The sequence below is a fragment of the Balaenoptera borealis genome (genome assembly GCF_965194805.1).
Source record: "Balaenoptera borealis genome assembly, chromosome: 5".
NCBI lineage: Eukaryota > Metazoa > Chordata > Mammalia > Artiodactyla > Balaenopteridae > Balaenoptera > Balaenoptera borealis.
In genome coordinates, this window is record NC_138862.1 from 76,199,870 (window position 1) to 76,220,279 (window position 20,410).

At 34.3% G+C, this 20,410-nt stretch overlaps 1 protein-coding gene across 6 annotated transcripts in view; it reads left to right on the plus strand.

Moving 5' to 3' along the window:
* Positions 1-20,410, plus strand: part of FGF12 (fibroblast growth factor 12) — a 543,244-nt gene that overhangs the window by 428,476 nt on the left and 94,358 nt on the right. The gene's annotated exons all lie outside the window — the stretch shown is intronic.

The following is a 20,410-nucleotide window of genomic DNA, read 5'->3' on the forward strand; positions in this document are numbered from 1 at the left end:
AGTTTTGGTTAAAATACAGTGATATAAATCAGCACTTCTCAAATTTTAATGTTCATCTAAGCCACTTAGGGGTCTTGTAAAAAGTCAAACTGACCCTTCTGTAGGTCTGGGGTGGGACATTGATGGGGCCAACATTGCTGATCTAAGCATCACATTTTCAATAAGAAAGATCTAAATTAAGGTCTGAATTTGTTAGGAAACTTTTTATCTATGAATGCCTTGACTAAACTACTGTCTATGATGTAATTATCTTTGGTTTAATTAGATACTCAAAATGATCTCATACTTTACCTGTCAAAAAATTACCACTCTTACGGTCATATTGCTTAATTCAATCCTACATTTATTGAACACCTATTACATGCTCTCTCTTTTGCCAGGCTTGCAGGGAATGTACAGAGTAGAAAAATACAAATCTTACACTTTAAGTAGCTCAAAGAGGAGTGAAGGGCTGATGCTAATGACCATAATTTAAAGTGCAAAGCATTACAAGAGAAGTAAAATGTTTGACTTTTTGCTTAACTTTGAGATGTTATGCCTTTTGGGTTGAGACACTTTCCAGGTTTTGAAAATTCTTGAAGTCTAAAGTCCTTTTTTTTCTTTCTTTTCTGTAAAGGATATACGTGTGTATGGGGTGGGGGATGTAGGTCTTAGGAATTTTAATCTAGTTTGTTGATGGGTGTGTCTAGAGTACCTAGAACAGTGCTTGACTAAAACCTCTTGAAAAATGTGAGTGGAATGAATGGTTGCCACCTAGTATTTCAGAGCAGTGACTTTTGAAGCAGGCAGTGTGACGGATGCCATAGTAAAGGTAAAGAACCCTAACATACCATGTCATACCCGGGACAGTTTCTTTATGGGAAAGTAGAGAAGGAATGGAAGAAGGATATGGGCAGAACAACTGTTATATATCAGGCATTTCAAGACCATACAGAAGAATAGATAACACTTTGCCCATTTTATATATCAGGTTCATGTCATCAAGTCCCTGAAGTTCAGTGGAAACAATGATTAAGAGGATAGTTTAAGTACTTCCAGACTGGGTGTTTGGAACACTTAGTCTTCTGTTGGAAACTTTGAGCCTAAAGATGAGTAGAAAATCATGGGATTTTTGTGGAAAATTTATAAATTTCTCTTGGTCATTGATGAGAAAGTTCTCTAAATATATTATAAGATCTTTTCTTCCAATGTATTACCTTATTTAAACATAACCAGCTATTTCTCTGTTTTAGTTTTTGACATGGTCAAAAGCAAGTGGTATTACTCTCTAATGTACTTTTAGGATTTAATGAGGTTAATAAATTATAATAAACAAGACTTTGATTATTCCTCAGAAAATAAATGTCATTTTATGTTATTTTATAGTGTCTGATTATAGACTCTAATTATATAAAATTATCTAAGTATCTCCAGCCAGATCTAAATACTTTTGTGAAAACTTTTTGTAATAGTATAACTTTTAGTGCTTAAGACATGTTCAATTGAAGTCATTGTGTTGATCACTTATTTTTGTCTTCAAAAAATAGTTTTTGAATCTCTTTCAAGAAATTAACAAAGTGATTAGCAGCTCACTTGCCAAGGGAATTAAGAGCAAAGTTTATGCCTCCCACTGCTGGCTTACTTGTACAAAACAAATGTCAGAGGCAGCACGTGGGGAACTGGTAATGGTTTAATTTGCATGTATGGAGTCGGCACAAAATTAATAGCAGTCTGTCACCAAGGTTTGTTAGCTAATTGCTGGGTTTTAATGTTAAGCAAATGAGCGTGAATTTTAACAACACTGTTTAAGAGCCTCTTTGGGAGCCTGTTCTTTCTATTCCTCTTGGCATGCCTTAGGTTTCAAGCTGTTTTCTGAATATGTTTTCTAATTCTTCAGATATTAAGGTGGCAACGTAGGTTGTCTTTGGCATTCGACCCCCTCCCTAATAAAATCAGCTAGTCACCTTCTCAGAAAAACAGGCCATAAGGCAGAATTTCCAGGGCCACTGCTACTGTTTTCTTTTTTACACATCTGTTTTTCTGTAAAGGACAAATAATTCAGATTTTCCCACAGGCTGGAGGAGAAATGACTTACTGAGTTTTCTATAATATGACTCTACATAAAATTACTGTAGGTAGGGAGAATTCATTTTACTAATTTAAAGCCTAATCTATTTGTAAGGAGTGTGTTAAAAACATGTCTTATGATGTAAACAAAAGAGATTTTTTTCTTTCTCCCACTGCCCCCTTTACATTTTATTCAGTGAGGAATAATTTTAATCTATTCCTAGATGTAACCTCCAGCAGGCCCATGGCATCTCTACAGCCCTACAGACACGCTAAGTCAAAAACACCATAGGTCAGTAATTAGAATATAGTCCAAGGGATTAACCCACACTTTGAACTCTATTTATCAACAGTTAAACCCTTCCTTCTTAGAGTCTCTTACTATCGCTTACTATCTAGCCGCTATATTAGCTCCACCGGGGTCAAGGTGTTTTGGGGAGGGGAGGGGAGCTGTAAACATACAGTACAGGTCTCGTTTGTCTCAGCTTCGTAAACCCTGGGCCTTGGCAGATATTAAAAGTTGAGGTCTTTGAATAGACCAGGCTAATATAAAAGCTGTCTTTTTCTTTCATGACTGCTTTCATGAGATCGTTAAGTATTCCCTGACAGATGCTCTCCCCTGCCGTTCCCTTAAATGGCATCTCTATTGCAGGTGGTTCCTTTGTAGATCTTCCCTCAGCTCCTGTGTACCCTGTGATGCAAGTTCAACCTCTTTGTGGTGAAAAGCCTCTCTCCTTGCACTCCAGTTTAACCTATACAAGGTGACTCCTCCCCTCCCCTCCCCTCCCCTCCCCTCCCCTTCTCTTCCCTTCCCTTCCCTTCCCTTCCCTTCCCTTCCCTTCCCTTCCCTTTCTCTTCTCTTCTTTCTCTCTGTCTCTCTCTTTGGCACAGCTTAGATCTTAGTAAAATTTAACTTTCTTAGATGTGAGTCAGTCCCCAGTCCTCTGTGTCTTTCCACTGCTGAGAAGTAGCACTCCTCAACCCTTCCTCTTTATGGGTGGGGAAAAGAGGACTTACAGCACAGCAGCAGCTTTCTCTGGAAAAACCTGATAACCAGTTTTCTCCAAAATCCTACTTCTGACCCTCGGACCTCTGTTTAAATCTTGTTGTACCTAAGGGGGTCCAAGAGTAATAGAATATGTTCCCTTTCATAACCTATGTAAATTCTTCATATGGAGATTTGTGTAATACACAGAATGCATTCTGACAGCTACTGTGTGTGTTTCTCAATTAAATCTGAGGCAGGAAGAATCCCAGTCAAATATGTTACATATTTAAACAAGTTGAGAATGGAGAGAATTCCATTTATTGTGGTTTCTTAACCATTGACTTGGCACTAATAATTAGACATAAAGGCTTTTGTGGGAGATCAAAGATGTATAAAACATGGTTGTCTTCATGGGCACACAACCTAACTGGGAAATCCAGATATGTTCAGTATAGAAGAATTTGTCTCTGATAGTATTGATCAAACTACCCTGATAAGGCATCTTGTAGTTTGGCAATGCATTTGGTTTGGTACTTGCCAAAGGAAAAGGCTAACTTGGTATGCATGGGAACATCTTGGCATGATGATTTGGATTTGGCAATTGGTTATTGATCATTAGCATGAAGATATTTCAAGAAATGAAAGATTGGGGTGGGGAAGGGAAAAAAAATCAAAGAGTAAATTAACCTGGAATAGGTTACTGGTTGTATAATAAACTTATGCTAAGTCTATATATTTTACTGCAATGTCTGTCTGAGGAAGAAAAAAATTCACAATGAAGGCAGTTAAGCATTAGAGACAAAACTAAGGGAGTATCACACACAATCTCTCCTACAAGATGGGCTAATGATTAAGAATTCTGGCATTGGACCCAAAGTCCTAGGTTTGAATCCCTGGCTTGATCGTGAAATCCAACACCTCGGTTATTTTCATTGCTTTATCATATGCTTAGACAAGCTTTCTCTTTAACCATTACCTAAAGTTAAATGTTTTCATTACTTTGTGACAAAGGAAGATCCATATATTTCTTATATCCTATATGGAAAGAAAGAATATTTATTGTGTTTTTCCTTTGCGGAAATATTTTTAAGCTACTCTCAATTTACAGATTTCCTTAGAGAAGAAAGTATAAACCATCCCCCCTCCATTTATAAATATTTCCTTGAATTTTTTTTTACCTCTCATCCATAGAATGTGCGTATTCATATGTCGTATGTCAGGGACTTACTGCATTTTACCCATGCACTTAGAATTTCCTTATTCCAATCTGATTACTCGTGGTTTTGTAATAACATGATTGTGTTTACCTCACTCAATTCTTTTTTTTTTCCTCTTTCTATTCAATGGATATGTTGGCAACTGCATTTTACATATAAAAAGTAAGTTGCTTTAAAGCCATTCAGCCATAGCCTCAACATCTATTTTCACTACAGTTCTTATTCATCACCAAAAATGATAAAAAAGAAATACAATGCAATTGTTAGCTTATTATGCAATATTTTCATTATAAAGATTTCCCTTTTCAATTTCTTCTCTGATGCTAGGCCAATATTTTTCTCTTCTGATTCTGTTTGGCAGTCATATTAATCAAGCTCAAGTCCATGACCTTGAAAAAGGGACTAAATAGAGGAATTGCCCTTGGGTGTAATGAATTGACACAAGAAAAGCCAGTCTGGTTGGATCTTAAATGCAACAAAGTAATTTGCTTGGAATCTTGAGAGAATGATTTTGTATCCTTTATTAGAATGTATTCAGCCGAGTAACTGCAGTTACATAAGTAATACTGATGGCATTGCTGATGAGGGGGGTAAATATGCATGCAAACACACATACACATACACACACATTACACATACATATGGTAAAATCTGATTCGTAAGTGACGTGGACATTTCTTGAGTCACTAAGTGTTGATGACAGCATACAATATTCAATTAATTTAGAGATATGAGATTTTCTTAGTTTTTCTTGTTCACTGCTCTTTTTCTCCTTATTTGGAACAAGGATTTATTTCATATATCTTTGCTAGAGTAACTTCCAGCCAGCAATGTGCCAGTTTCTGCTATTTTACTCTTGAGCTATAAAAATGTTTTTATAGTTTCTTTAAAGGTATATAACAAATACGTCAAAATAATTTGAATCTTCATATGGATTACAACAAAATAATTAGAGCAAAAGACTAAGAGTTAGAGAAAAAGACTAAGGTTGTCAATATTTATGTTTTCCAGACCTTTTTTTTTTTTTTAAATGAATCAACTCCAAACTGCTTATGGTTTAAATGCATTTCCACTATAAACATTAATGATTATTAAATCAATGATGCTAACTGCCATTTTTACTTTTTTCATTATATTTATGATCATGTATTTTTTCTCATGTAAAATTCCCTGGTTCTAAAAAATACCTTTTCACACAGTTAATCTATAGTGTGTCTGTTCTTTTTGCTTTTATTTTACCACTGTTTTACAAATACGGAAGCTTCATTGGTCCTAAATCACAGGATAGCTTAAAGATTAGAATTCAGGAGTTCAATTTTTAAACATTTATTACAGTGACAAGCCCTCTTAGAAGTCAAGACCAAGTTTAAAAATAGAACATTTACCATAGCTTAGAATTAGCCCATCTTATTTTGTGTAAAGTGTAACTTTGTAGTTCTTATTATGAAATGTGGAAAAAGCTAGTGTTTACTGTGACTACTAAGACACTGTTCTAAGGAAGACTGCTTACAAGGTAGTATATTCTTGCTTAATTGTGAAAAAATTCCCTAGTCAGGTGAGTAGAACATTTGGTTAACCCAACCAACCGGCAAAATCAGCACCAACAATTTCTACATGATATAGATGAACTACATGTAATTATCATTGCACCAAAGGTGGAAGCCAAAATGGGTCTGATGCAAAGAATATGGAGAAAGCCATTTACTGAGAAGAAAACTTTAAAAATCAAAACCCTAGGATAACATGGGATAAGGATTTAAACAAAATTACTCAAAACTCAAATTAGTATGCATCATTTTTAAAGTAAAGAAACATGAATATGTATGCATATCCTAGTTTCTTTACAAAATATATATTAACAAGTCTGTCAGCTATAGGTTTGTGTGTGTGTATGTGAATAAATGCAATGCGAAATTTGAATAGAGAGTAGAAATCAGTGAGGATAAATTATTGCAAAAACATCAAAGGCTTTCTCCTCCTTACATATAATCTCTCTTTAAAAGAAAAAAACGAACAATGTATATTTGGTTAGATTGTTGAAAGTTTCAATTATTTAACTCTTATAAAATTACTTAAATTTATAAATCAAAAGCTGAAAACCAAAGGAAAGACTCAGTCGCATGGAAAGTAAGACTCTGCCTCACTGTAGTTAGTTGGATACCATTATGATAGAAGCCAGTACAAAGACCAGCTAACTGGGTTCACTATTCTCTGGCCTGAACTTGAATATTTATGACAATGAATTCATCATCTGGCATAGCACAACCAGACAAGCCATAACAGTGACATGCAATTTCTCTCCCAACCAGAACTCGAGTCAGATAGGTCTATAAATCTCATTAAATGGACTGTTTTACCTCCTTGTAGAATAACAAACTAGTCTGCCAGGTGGATGTACTCATTAGATGCCCTATAACCTCAGGAAGAACATTAATGGCCACTAGAGAGGTTCCATAGGTTTAATAAACACCTCTCTAGGAAAAAATATATGTGCTTGGGTGTGTTTAGATTAAATGTAACAGATTTCTCTCTTTATGTTAAAAACTATCTGGGAGTCAGAAATGAGAAATAATATAACATTGTCCTTGGCAAATAAAATTTTTAATGATTGCTTTTAAACAACTAAATTAGGTTTGCCTTTGATGATTCATCAGATGTTGCAATAAAAAAAAAAAACAGAAATAATGGTGGGAAGTCAAGTTGTGCCTATATTTGATATGTAAGACAGAATCTCACTTGAATCCAAGTGTTTTTTTTTAATCACATTAAATGTGAGTTTAATTCATTGTAAAAATTTATGCTACAATATACACATCAACATTATGACTTTAGTGCATTGATAATTCCAGCTTTCCTGGATACCATAATCATTTTTCCCCCTATAAATCAACTTACTCAGAAAGCACCTAATATAGTAAAATTCAGAAACATTTTCTCTCCTCTGATTTTAATTTTAATATGTATACCTCACTCCTAGACCTATTTATTGGCTTTTTCTGGAAATATTGTAAGTGGAAAAGTTCACAGTGTTCATAATAATTTTAATTTTTCTATTACTTTAACAGTAACAGCAACCCTCTATTGAAGTCACACACAATGTGCCCAGCAGGTTGATAAATGCTCTATTTGAAGTATTTCTGTTAATCCTTACTATAACCTGGTATGGAAGTTTATTAACTTCCATTTCTCAGATGAGGAAACCAAGGCATCTCCAGATAAAGAATTTTTTCCAAGGTCTTACAGTTGGTAAGTGGTGGAATCAAAATTCATTCCCTTCTCAGTGTGCCTCCTGAGTTTAAGTTGTTCTTACACTTCACATTAATACTTCTCTTCTGTCCTAGGCTGTGGCCTGATATACATTACAGTAGAATGTTAGCAAAAATTGTGTAATGTTACTTAATATTCCAAATATTAGGTATATTGTTGAAACCAAGTCATAAGAAATTATTCAATTGAAGCCAAATCATTAGGAAATATTCACTTGTTTACTTGTTATAACTTCTTTTGACTGAATTGTTAAACTTTTCATAGTGCAAACTGTTAGAGAAGTTTAAGTCCATATTTAAATGTAAACATTTAATATCTTCCAACTCAATCTTTTAATGTTTACACAGTTAGCTCAAGATTCTTGGCTCTTGCCTGTGGTGGAATCAGATAGTTTGAGTTCAAAGGTAAATTACAAATTATTGCTAGTCCAGTATCACATTTAATGCAGTTATCCTCTGTACGTTTCCTAAATAGCTTCTGTGATTATCTTAAGTGATCAGTTTATCAAATATCCTATACTGTCTGTCACTGTGCTGAAGATAGCAGTAACACATACATGTAATTGAATACCTGTTATTTCTTTTACGAAAATGCATTGTAATACTAAGGTGATACTAGATATAGCTGTTTTAAACAGTGGTAAATGAATAACAAATATGTTGACAGTAATACATGATTCTTTCCCTTTATAAAGTGAATAATTTTCATAGCTGAAGTCTTTTTGAGAAAAATTTCCTGAATTTTTTATGCTGGGAATCTCAAGAAAACTTTAAACTTTCTCTGGATTAATATGAAATGACAGGGTTCAATATATAGTTTAAATAACACCATCTTCTCTTCCAAACTCAGGCTTTAGCCACACTCAACCTTTTTTTTTTTAAATTATTTTTATTAATTCCTGTATTGACTCTAGTTTGTGTTTCTGGACACATCTTACAGAAAATCAGTAGAACATCCTAATTTCCTCAAAGTCTTGGTTTCTTACCTTTGGCTAAGGCTAAATTAAGTAATTCCTTTTCCTTTCCATCTTTCCACTCTTCTTTCTTCCTTTTTTTCCTCCCCCATTGCCACATTTTTATTAAACTGAAGTAATACATATTGCTCTTGCCAGGATTCATGATTTGTCAATATTGTCTTATTTCCTCTTTCCCTTTTGTTCCATATGATTAGTTCCATGTCTGGGAGCAAAGTCCAGGATCAACAAAATGGTCTATCTTCTCTAAAAATATTAACCTCTTTTGGAGGTTAAGAGTAGGTGATCGAGCACTTTTGTAAAGTATACAATTGGGAGGAAGGTGTTAGTTTCCAAGAGCTCTGGGAATTCAGACCATATCTTTTCATCCAGAGTCAGGTTATATTTCTCCTTCAGGGCAAAAGTTAGGAGATCAGATGATTTTTTTGATATGTTTTACATGCCATTGGTCAGAAATTATCTGAGTTTATTGATCAATTCATAAATACATTTTCAAGGGAATGGATTTTATACTACTAAAGTATTTACTAAATAACTAACTTGTCAATAGGATTTAGTTCCTTTTTTTTGCTTTCCTTGGCATTAAGAACAAATCAGTTCCTTGAGGGTATAATGAGAGCAATGTTAGAAAGGCAATAATATGAAAATCACACTTGATGTAATGCTTTTTATTATCATTAATCTTTCTTGTGTTCTTTTTCTTTTCAATTTCATTGAGATATGTGTCTCATGTGAATTTAAGTAGTAGTTTTCAGAATATTTCTCTTGACTATCCACTCACAATTTTTTACCATGGCAGACATTGATCAAATTAAGATGATTGTTGTATTACTTAGAGACAAGTAATTATTTCTGAAATTGGCAGTAAAAAGCACCTGGACAGAGCCATTGATTCTAGTTAGAGGCAACCAACCTAGGTACATATATTTTTATTCTCCCTGTCGCTCTAGGGTTGGAAATACCATATTCTTTCTTAAGAGCCTATGTGTTTTATCATCCTATTGATGAAGAGTTTCTTCCTTGGCTCCATTTAAAATATCTCTGATTTGCTTATTTTTGGATATAGCGAATATTTGGTTATAATTCCCATTATAAAATATATAATTTCATGATTTTGAAGATAGACTTATCTTTTTAACTGTTTTCTCCGTAGATTAAACTTGATCTCTCTTAAGCATAACTTCATGGGGACAATGTGTTGTTGTTAAATTGTCTTTATTTTTTCCATTTAGAAGGCAACATATATGCCATAGGTTGATATTTGTGGTGGTGAACAAATTATATTTAAGAAACTCTACCAAGGGGAGATAAGTCTAAGATGTAATTACTGATTACAGTGGTAAATAATTCTTTTTTTTTTTTAACTCATGAAGACAGTAATCCAAAACATTTAGTGATGACCTAATGTGTGTCTGCTATTGTACCAGATATAGAGAATATAAAAATGAACCACCGTGGTCTCTGGCTTTACGTAACTCCCAGTCTTTGTTAAAAGGAATCAAGAAAAATAATTAAATGTGTTATTGCTATCTTGTTCACCAGGGTATTACCAGTTCTTATATGAATACCTAGGACAGACTAGGTCCTAAATAGTTATATATGCTTTATATTTGCTCAAATCTTAAGTGTAAAACTCCTGTGTAAAGACCACTCAGATATATGGAACCTATCCATCACTCCAGAAGTTTTCCTAGTGCCCCTTCACAAACTCCCCACCAAAAATTAGCTACCATTCTGACTGTTATCACAAAAATTACTCTTGCTTGTTCTTGAACTTCATATGAATAGGATCATACTATATGTGCTCATTTGTATCTCTCTTTTTTCATTCAAATTAATGTTTCTGAGATTCATCATGTTTTGTGTTTGTTTTTATTTTTTAATTTGTTTTAAGATTTTATTTTTTAAAGCACCTTAAGATTTATAGTAAAATTGAAAGGAAGGTATGGAGATTTCCCATATAAATCAGTTTGTTTATCGCTAGTTAATTCATTTTATCACTATGTAGTATTCCTTTGTATGAATATATCACAATATATTTATCCATTCTCCTGATGATGGACATTTGGATTACTTCCAGTTTAGGGATATTGTGAGTAAAGCTGCTATGCACATTCTTGTCATGGTTTCTTGGTGGGCGTGTATAGTCATTTGTCTTTGGAATTTGCATAGGAATAGAATTTCTGGGTCATTGGTTGGTATATGTTTAGTTTTAGTAGATAGTGTCAAATATAATTGCAAAGTTGTTGAATGAGTTGATACTCCTACGTTACAGTCAAATTTAGGGATGTAATAGTACAATAGATTTAAAGGCAATATACAACATGATTATTAAGAAACACAACTTATTCTCCAGCAGAATCAGGGTAGACAGTACCAGAAAGTATAATCAATGACAGTATTTGCATGGAGCGCTCACTGCTCTAAGAAAGAGGGAGAAAAAAGGTGAGAGAGTAGATTTCAGGTGCTCTCATCACACAGAAAACTATGTGACTAGATATGTTAATTAGTTTGACTGTAGTTATCATTTCACTATATATATTTATGTCAAATCATCATGTTGTATACTTTAAATACATACAATTTTTTAAGGGTGAGTAGCTCTTTCTAGGAGAATCCTGTGCTAAGTTGTATGAATTGTATGTTCCTGGAATATTTATTTGGTCAGCAGCAAATGTGTGCTGTGGAGAGACAAAAGAGTTTCCTGAGAGAAGGACAAAATATGTCAATTTTTATTCCAATAGCTTTACAGTATTAACTCATATTCAGCTTAGGACCTTTAATTTCCTTTACTGAAAGCCCACTATCATAAGCAATGACACGTTTTCACCTAGAAGAAGTAACATCTCCTGCTTTTGCTCTTTCTGGATACCAGTATCTTGAGACCAGTAATTAAGTATGGTACACTTGATTTCTGCATCTAAGAGAATTCTTTCTCTACAGAAGTACCTATGGTTTTTGGCTCTTGTGGATTTTATTTTCTATGTTTGATTTTAAATGAACAAGCATCTAAGTTTTATCATTCTTTCGTAGCCCACCATAAATTTTAAAACCTTCAAAATATATTTATTTGTCCCATAATTTATTGAATTGTTTACAGCATAAAGAAAACATCCATTTTACACTGTGCTTAAGTTCTCTAGGAAAAGAAGGTTGTAGATATAATCCCCTATTCTTTTTGATACAATTTCTATAAAGCAATTTTCTGAATATATTATTATTATCATTGAATTAATGTTAGCAAAGTCAGAACATTATTCTCATTAATTAGGTGTATAAAGTATGATCAGAATTTTGAGGCAGAAAATAGACTTTATAATTTAACATATAATACTTTAATATTATTTATTTGTCAAAAATCACTTGTGCATTATTTTCTCTTGAGGATATTCTCTGGTGACCAAGTATGAAGGTGCTCTATTTTGTTGTTGTTTTTTTGTCCTAACTGTAACTTATATCAAAACCATCAAAATCATGACATTTTTTTTTCTGTGTGCCTATTTAACAAGCTAATGTTAAATGTTATAATACAGCCCACAATCAAAAGTATATTCCTAGGAAATTTTTCCCCTGCCCAAATGTGGCATATTCAAGGCCACAGAATCAAATTTAAAAGGTTATCAGAATAAAAAAAAATAGAAAGGCACATTTTGGCATACCCTAAAAAGTTAGGGTATGTGTCAGATTTAATATAAGTCCAGATTTAATATAAATGTTATTTGACTTCTCAGTGTTTCAGATTATCCACATGAGTGCACACTTCAAGTACTAAGAAGAATGAAAAATTGAGTATATATATGAATCAATAATAATATTGATTTAAAAATACATTTTTAAATATTAGAGCAATGGCCTCCATGTCTAAAACATTCTCCTGTTCTGGCTAGACTCCAACCTTTCATTGGCTGGATGCTTTCTGTATTACAGCAAAGGTGATGATGCCATTTAATGGCTTCTGATGCAAACTGCTTGAAAGGAGCCCAGAATTGCTTTTGGTCAGTGTCACGTACAAATGGATAGAATGTGAGTTATAATGATTGCCTCATTTTTCAGATAGCACTGAGAAGGTCACCCCATATACCTGTCCTGTCTTTGTAATAATAGTGCCATTAGAAAAAGAGAGAAGTTTGTTCTTTCCATTCTGAAGATACTATGTGTGGGATTAGTCTCAACTCATCAAAAGAATCAGAGCAAATAATGCCTTTTCAAGCACCACATAAAATAATCTATGTTCCCTAGCAAGGAAAGCTGGAGTTTTCAGGAAGTCATTCAGGAGAACCAGATTCTATGTGTTGAAAAAACAAATTTCCTCTGTTCCAAAGGTCTCTATATTGCATATCTAAAGATAATATTCCCGACCTTACGCACTGTTCATGAAGTGTAGAGAAATCCATTGTGCATTACTATATTTTAAATATTCTGGAAGGGCTGAGTCAGGAAACTGTACCACAGATTTGGCTCACAGCAATTATTTGAGCAAACAGTCTTTTCTTACATATGTTTATTGAGTTTATTGAGTACCTGCTGCATACACTATTGTATGTAAGGATAATTAGGCAAGTTTTAAAAACAGACTACTTGATTCACACCAGAGTTTTCTATGATAGTATTTTATTAGTTCAGCTGGCAATTAATGAACATTCACTTTGTGAAGACTCTGCTAAGGGCCATGAAGGTTATTTCACATACCCTCTCTCAAGGAGCTTATGATTATAATTATAATAATACAGTGTACTGCATTTATATAGACTTTACAATAAAAAAGTGCCACCACATTCATCATTTAATAATTAGAACAGTTCCATTTTAGTCATGGTGGACTGATTTATCGTGAGTTGTGCATTTGATGACCAAGTCTCATGTTGAGTACAGAATGGCTGCTAAGACTAAAGTATTGAAAATTCTTGGCTAACCAATGAATAATCACCAATTGTAATGGCAGGTAAAAAGTGGCACTAGTAAACATGATTCATCAACTAGGTAGGACTTGATGATAGTCCAATTTATTTACATTAGGCAATAATACTGTGCCCTCTGAAAAATTGCTATCTGAAGGTTTTATAATTACTATTAGCCCAGAAGACTATTAGAGAAAATTAAAGGGAAACTATTGGATAATTTTAAAAGCTTAATTATCTGAAATACTTAAGATAGCTTAAAGCCACATTCCAGAGAATGTGATAAGTATATTCAGTGTTAATACTTGTGCAACACGAACAGTGATACTTCCTATATTCAGATAACTTGAAGATGTCAGGCTATGTGAAAGCAGTTGCATGGAGAACATGAAAACTTCCATATTGAGCCACGTCTATACATCTTAAAATAGCTTCAAAGAACACATTTGAGAATTGTCAAGGTTGTTCTCCATGACAGCGTTTCAAGTTCAGTGTATATCTTAAACGTATCTAGGTTTTTAAAGCCTCTTTATTAATTTCCCATTTGTGATTTTTATTTCAACCCCTTTTGAACCTGTATATCATACCTAATAGTTGGGTGAAATTTTTCCTCTAGGAAATTGATGTTGATAATTCGGCTACATTGATGCCAGATAGTAGTATGCAACAGAAAAAAAATGCTCAGCCATTTATCCCTCTCAGAATTTTCATGACTGATCATAGAATATAAAAAGAGACAGTCTAGAAGGGTCAAATAATTAAATGCATTAGGCAATGTATGGGTCTTAATAAATGATATCTTTAGGTATTAATGTATCATCTGTTTTACCCATGTAGCAGAAATTCTGCTTTCAGAAGCTAATAAACCTTTTCCATTTTTCAACATCCTTCATTATTCGTAAGGTCCTATTTAGGACCAAAATCCACTCACTCATTCGGTCTTAATTTCTCCACTAAGCCACACAGAAGTTGTTGACTCTCTCTTCCCTAGGTCCTTTCCAGATTTAACATCTTCAGTTTTTTATACATTCCTCATTAAATATGGTAGAATCCATAAACATGTAATAGAAGCATTAATTAAAGTCTTCACCCTGAATTGTTTTGATCCTGCTACTGATTCCTAGGTGTGGATTTCAGAAAGCAGATGTAGAGAATGGACTTGAGGACACGGGGAGGGGGAAGGGTAAGCTGGAACAAAGTGAGAGAGTGGCATGGACTTATTATATATACAAACAAATGTAAAATAGCTAGTGGAAAGCAGCCGCATAGCGAATTATACTCCAATAAAGATGTTAAAAAAAAAAAAAAAAGGAGTTAAAAAAAAAAAGAAAGCTGTCAGCAAAATATGTGCCATAATACAGACCCACATCGCTGGTATTCTCTCCTTATGCTGTTTTGACAGAGTGAAAGTTGGCTGACCTTTAAATAGTATTTTATGCATGCTTGTGAGGTGAGCAAAGTCGATTGAGCCAAATCTGATTGCATGCATGGATAACTACAAAATACAGTAACCTTTAAGCTCATAGCCTCTGAATGAATGTTTTTGTAGCCAGGTAGAAAGACAAAATTACCTACCAATTTAATACTTTATAATGAAGAAACAGTTATTCAGCGCTGAAATCTTTTGGGGATGCCAAATTAGTAAATCTGCTTGTTGAGGATTTGGGATTAGACTGAAAACGTGCCTACTGGATTGGGCAAGCAGCTCTTGTCAGCGTGTCTCAGCACACTCTCACCTCACCAAGCTTTTATCCTCAACATTCTGTTTTGTTTCTTGAAAGCTGCTTTAGGTTTTCTTATCACTTTAACATTTATATCAACTAGAACCAGGCCATATATGGAAAATCCTGTCATGATATCTGAGAAATGAGTTCTTAAAATCTTTAATCAAGGAGAGTATGTCTCCATCTACAAAATATTCAGACTTTCAGAACTCCATGGGAAGCACTACAGGATTCAGTATAATTTGTATTTACAATTATTATGCTTGCTGGTGAGTCCCTAAAGATCCACAATAGAAAGAATTTGCTTCTTTTATATATTTGCTCTAAACTATGTAGTTGTATTTGCTCCATTCATGTTAAAGATGAATTATTTCCCTTGTACAGTTTTTAGTGGTTATTGATGTCACCTGTAGTGACAGTGATTCTTTTGTTTTCCTTTTAATACTTTGGTAAACTCATGATGGTAATTATTATTCTATGAAGATAAATGATGATATTTATATTTTTAATTCTGAGTATTTACCTTGGATTGGAGCATGCTTTTTGAAGAACCGTCTTTAAACTAAAGCTATAATTTCTGATAGATGTTTTAAAACTGTGTTTATGTTCTGAAGGTATTAAATAACATGAACTTTTCTAATGAGATGAGATTCATTAGAAAATTCTAGACTGGGAGTTCCAGAGACTTGGATATGAATTCTCCCAAAGTACCTAATGTTTTGGTTTTGGTGGCTATTGCCACAATCACTATACTTTCCTAAGCCAATTTATTGGAAGTTGGTGAATAAAGTGGATATGAAGTGGAAATCGCCAACTGTGAAATCAAAACTTCATTGGTCACACTAATCACATTTTTTACTATTATATGTATTAAGTCTTTTTGTGTTTAAGCACCTTGAAGCAAGGGGCTGGCTGTCACTCTAACTTCAGGGGGTCTGGGAGAGGTAGAGTGTTCTCCAGTTTGTGAAACCCTTTCTACAGCTTCAGTAATTGTTATTGACTCCCTCTTTCAGCCTCCCACTATACTTTTGTTCATGACTACTATTCTAACACAGATCAAATTGCATAAATTCTACCATTTCCTGTTCTCCCTGTATGATTACCATGTGAATTCCTTAAGAGCAGGGACCATGTCTTTGCATCTTTCTGTTTCAGGACCTTTCATCCTACCTGGCATGTAATTTATACCCAATAAATGTTTGATGAATAAATAGTAAGTTGTGCTTGATCAAGTGTGTAACTACTGCCTGCTTAAAAATTGGGGGGGATTCACACTTAGTGGAAAGGGGCATCACATAAGAGTCTTGGAATTAGAGTCTTCAAAAAGGGAAAGTGTTGATTCGTTTGAGAGATAGTGTCCTGTGTATGTGGAGAAAATAACCATTTGGTTCAGGGAAAACTCAGACTTGTGGTGGTCTGGATAAATAGAGTAAAACTGTTGGATTTATCTGGAAACATGAATTTTTTTTTTTGAGCTTACAAATACATTTTATCGAGTTGGTGAATTCACAAATACAGAATCTGAGAATGACACCCGAGTGTGTCCAATGACACAGCAATTCCTCCTGATCCAAGAGAAATAAAAGCATATGCCCATTAAAAAACACTTATGTACATGTTTCCAGCAACTTTTTTTTTTTTTTATAAAAGCTGAAAATTTGAACAACCCAATCTTTGAAATATTCATCCACATGTGAGTGGCTGAACAAACTGTGATATACTCATATAATGGAAAAACACTTGGCAATAAAAGGAACAGGCTTGGATGCATGTGGTGACTGAAATGAATCACAAAACAGTGTAGTGAGCTCAAGAAATTAAACACAAATGAATACACATGTATGGTTTGATTTACATGGAGCTCTTGAACAAGTAAAAAGAACCTATGGCAATTAACACCAGATCAGATGGGCTAGTGATTAGAGGAAACGGATTACAAGGGGGAAGTGACAAGTTGGAAGTTGGGAGGTGACACATATTCTATATCTTTTTTTTTTTTAACATCTTTATCGTAGTATAATTGCTTTACAATGGTGTGTTAGTTTCTGCTTTATAACAAAGTGAATCAGTTATACATATGTTCCCATATCTCTTCCCTCTTGCATCTCCTTCCCTCCCACCCTCCCTATCCCACCCCTCTAGGTGGTCACAAAGCACTGAGCTGATCTCCCTGTGCTATGCGGTTGCTTCCCCCTAGCTATCTATTTTACACTTGGTAGTGTATATATGTCCATGCCACTCTCTCACTTTGTCACATCTCACCCCACCCCCTCCCCATATCCTCAAGTCCATTCTCTAGTAGGTCTGTGTCTTTATTCCCGTCTTGCCACTAGGTTCCTCATGACCTTTTTTTTTTCCCTTAGATTCCATATATATGTGTTAGCATACTGTATTTGTTTTTCTCTTTCTGACTTACTTCACTCTGTATGACAGACTCTAACTCCATCCACCTCACTACAAATAACTCCATTTCGTTTCTTTTTATGGCTGAGTAATATTCCATTGTATATATGTGCCACATCTTCTTTATCCATTCATTTGATGATGGACACTTAGGTTGCTTCCATGTCCTGGCTATTGTATATAGAGCTGCAATGAACATTTTGGTACATGACTCTTTTTGAATTATGGTTTTCTCAGGGTATATGCCCAGTAGTGGGATTGCTGGGTCGTATGGTAGTTCTATTTTTAGTTTTTTAAGGAACCTCCATACTGTTCTCCATAGTGGCTGTATCAATTTACATTCCCACCAACAGTGCAAGAGTGTTCTCTTTTCTCCACACCCTCTCCAGCATTTATTGTTTCTAGATTTTTTGATGATGGCCATTCTGACCGGTGTGAGATGATATCTCATTGTAGTTTTGATTTGCATTTATCTAATGATTAGTGATGTTGAGCATTCTTTCATGTGTTTGTTGGCAATCTGTATATCTTCTTTGGAGAAATGTCTATTTAGGTCTTCTGCCCATTTTTGGATTGGGTTGTTTGTTTTTTTGTTATTGAGCTGCATGAGCTGCTTGTAAATCTTGGAGATTAATCCTTTGTCAGTTGCTTCATTTGCAAATATTTTCTCCCATTCTGAGGGTTGTCTTTTGGTCTTGTTTATGGTTTCCTTTGCTGTGCAAAACCTTTTAAGTTTCATTAGGTCCCATTTGTTTATTTTTGTTTTTATTTCCATTTCTCTAGGAGGTGGGTCAAAAAGGATCTTGCTGTGATTTATGTCATAGAGTTCTGCCTATGTTTTCCTCTAAGAGTTTTAGAGTGTCTGGCCTTACATTTAGGTCTTTCATCCACTTTGAGTTTATTTTTGTGTATGGTGTTAGGGAGTGTTCTAACTTCATTCTTTTACATATAGCTGTCCAGTTTTCCCAGCACCACTTATTGAAGAGGCTGTCTTTTCTCCATTGTATATTCTTGCCTCCTTTATCAAAGATAAGGTGACCATATGTGCATGGATATATCTCTGGGCTTTCTATCCTGTTCCATTGATCTATATTTCTGTTTTTGTGCCAGTACCATACTGTCTTGAATACTGTAGCTTTGTAGTATAGTCTGAAGTCTGGGAGCCTGATTCCTCCAGCTCCATTTTTCTTTCTCAAGATTGCTTTGGCTATTCAAGGCCTTTTGTGTTTCCATACAAATTGTGAATTTTTTTGTTCTAGTTCTGTAAAAAATGCCATTGGTAGTTTGATAGGGATTGCACTGAATCTGTAGATTGCTTTGGGTAGTATAGTCATTTTCACAATGTTGATTCTTCCAATCCAAGAACATGGTATATGTCTCCATCTGTTTGTATCATCTTTAATTTCTTTCATCAGTGTCTTATAGCTTTCTGCATACAGGTCTTTTGTCTCCTTAGGCAGTTTTATTCCTAGGTATTTTATTTTTTTTGTTGCAATGGTAAATGAGAGTGTTCCTTAATTTCTCTTTCAAATTTTTCATCATTAGTGTATAGAAATGCAAGAGATTTCTATGCATTTATTTTGTATCCTGCTACTTTACCAAATTCATTGATTAGCTCTAGTAATTTTCTGGTAGCATCTTTAGGATTCTCTATGTATAGTATCATGTCATCTGCAAACAGTGACAGCTTTACTTCTTCTTTTCCAGTTTGGATTCCTTTTATTTCTTCTTCTTCTCTGATTGCTGTGACTAAAACTTCCAAAACTATGTTGAATAATAGTGGTGAGAGTAGACAACCTTGTCTTGTTCCTGATCTTAGAGGAAATGGTTTCAGTTTTTCACTATTGAGAACAATGTTGGCTGTGGGTTTGTCCTATATGGCCTTTATTATGTTGAGGTAAGTTCCCTCTATGCCTACTTTCTGGAGGGTTTTTATCATAAATGGTTGTTGAATTTTGTCGAAAGCTTTTTCTGCATCTATTGAGATGATCATATGGTTTTTCTCCTTCAGTCTGTTAATGTGGTGTATTGCATTGATTGATTTGTGCACATTGAGGAATCCTTGCAATCCTGGGATAAACCCCACTTGATCATGGTGTATGATCCTTTTAATGTGCTCTTGGATTCTGTTTGCTATTATTTTTTGTTGAGGATTTTTCATCTATGTTCATCAGTGATATTGGCCTGTAGTTTTCTTTCTTTGTGACATCTTTGTCTGGTTTTGGTATCAGGGTGATGGTGCCCTCATAGAATGAGTTTGGGAGTGTTCCTCCACTGCTATATTTTGGAAGAGTTTGAGAAGGTTAGGTGTTAGCTCTTCTCTAAATGTTTGACAGAATTCGCCTGTGAAGCCAACTGGTCCTGGGCTTTGGTTTGTTGGAAGATTTTTAATCACTGTCTCAATTTCAGCGCTTGTGATTGGTCTGTTTATATTTTCTATTTCTTCCTGTTTCAGTTTTGGAAGGTTGTGCTTTTCTAAGAATTTGTCCATTCTTTCCAGGTTGTCCATTTTATTGGCATGTAGTTGCTTGTAGTAATCTCTCATGATCCTTTATATTTCTGCAGTGTCAGTTGTTACTTCTCCTTTTTCATTTCTAATTCTATTGATTTGAGTCTTCTCCCTTTTTTTCTTGATGAGTCTGGCTAATGGTTTATCAATTTTGTTTATCTTCTCAAAGAACCAGCTTTTAGTTTTATTGATTTTTGCTATTTGGAAACATGAATTTTAATTTAAAAAATTATGAATCATCTGGGCTTGGATTCTGGATTTTAAAATCAGCATTTGTTTTGACTTCATTTGATCTTATTGTGCATATCTTCTTTCACATTTATCAAACCAAACTTTTACCAGTACTTTAAAATGACTTATTCCCTTTTGAAGAGGCAATACGTTC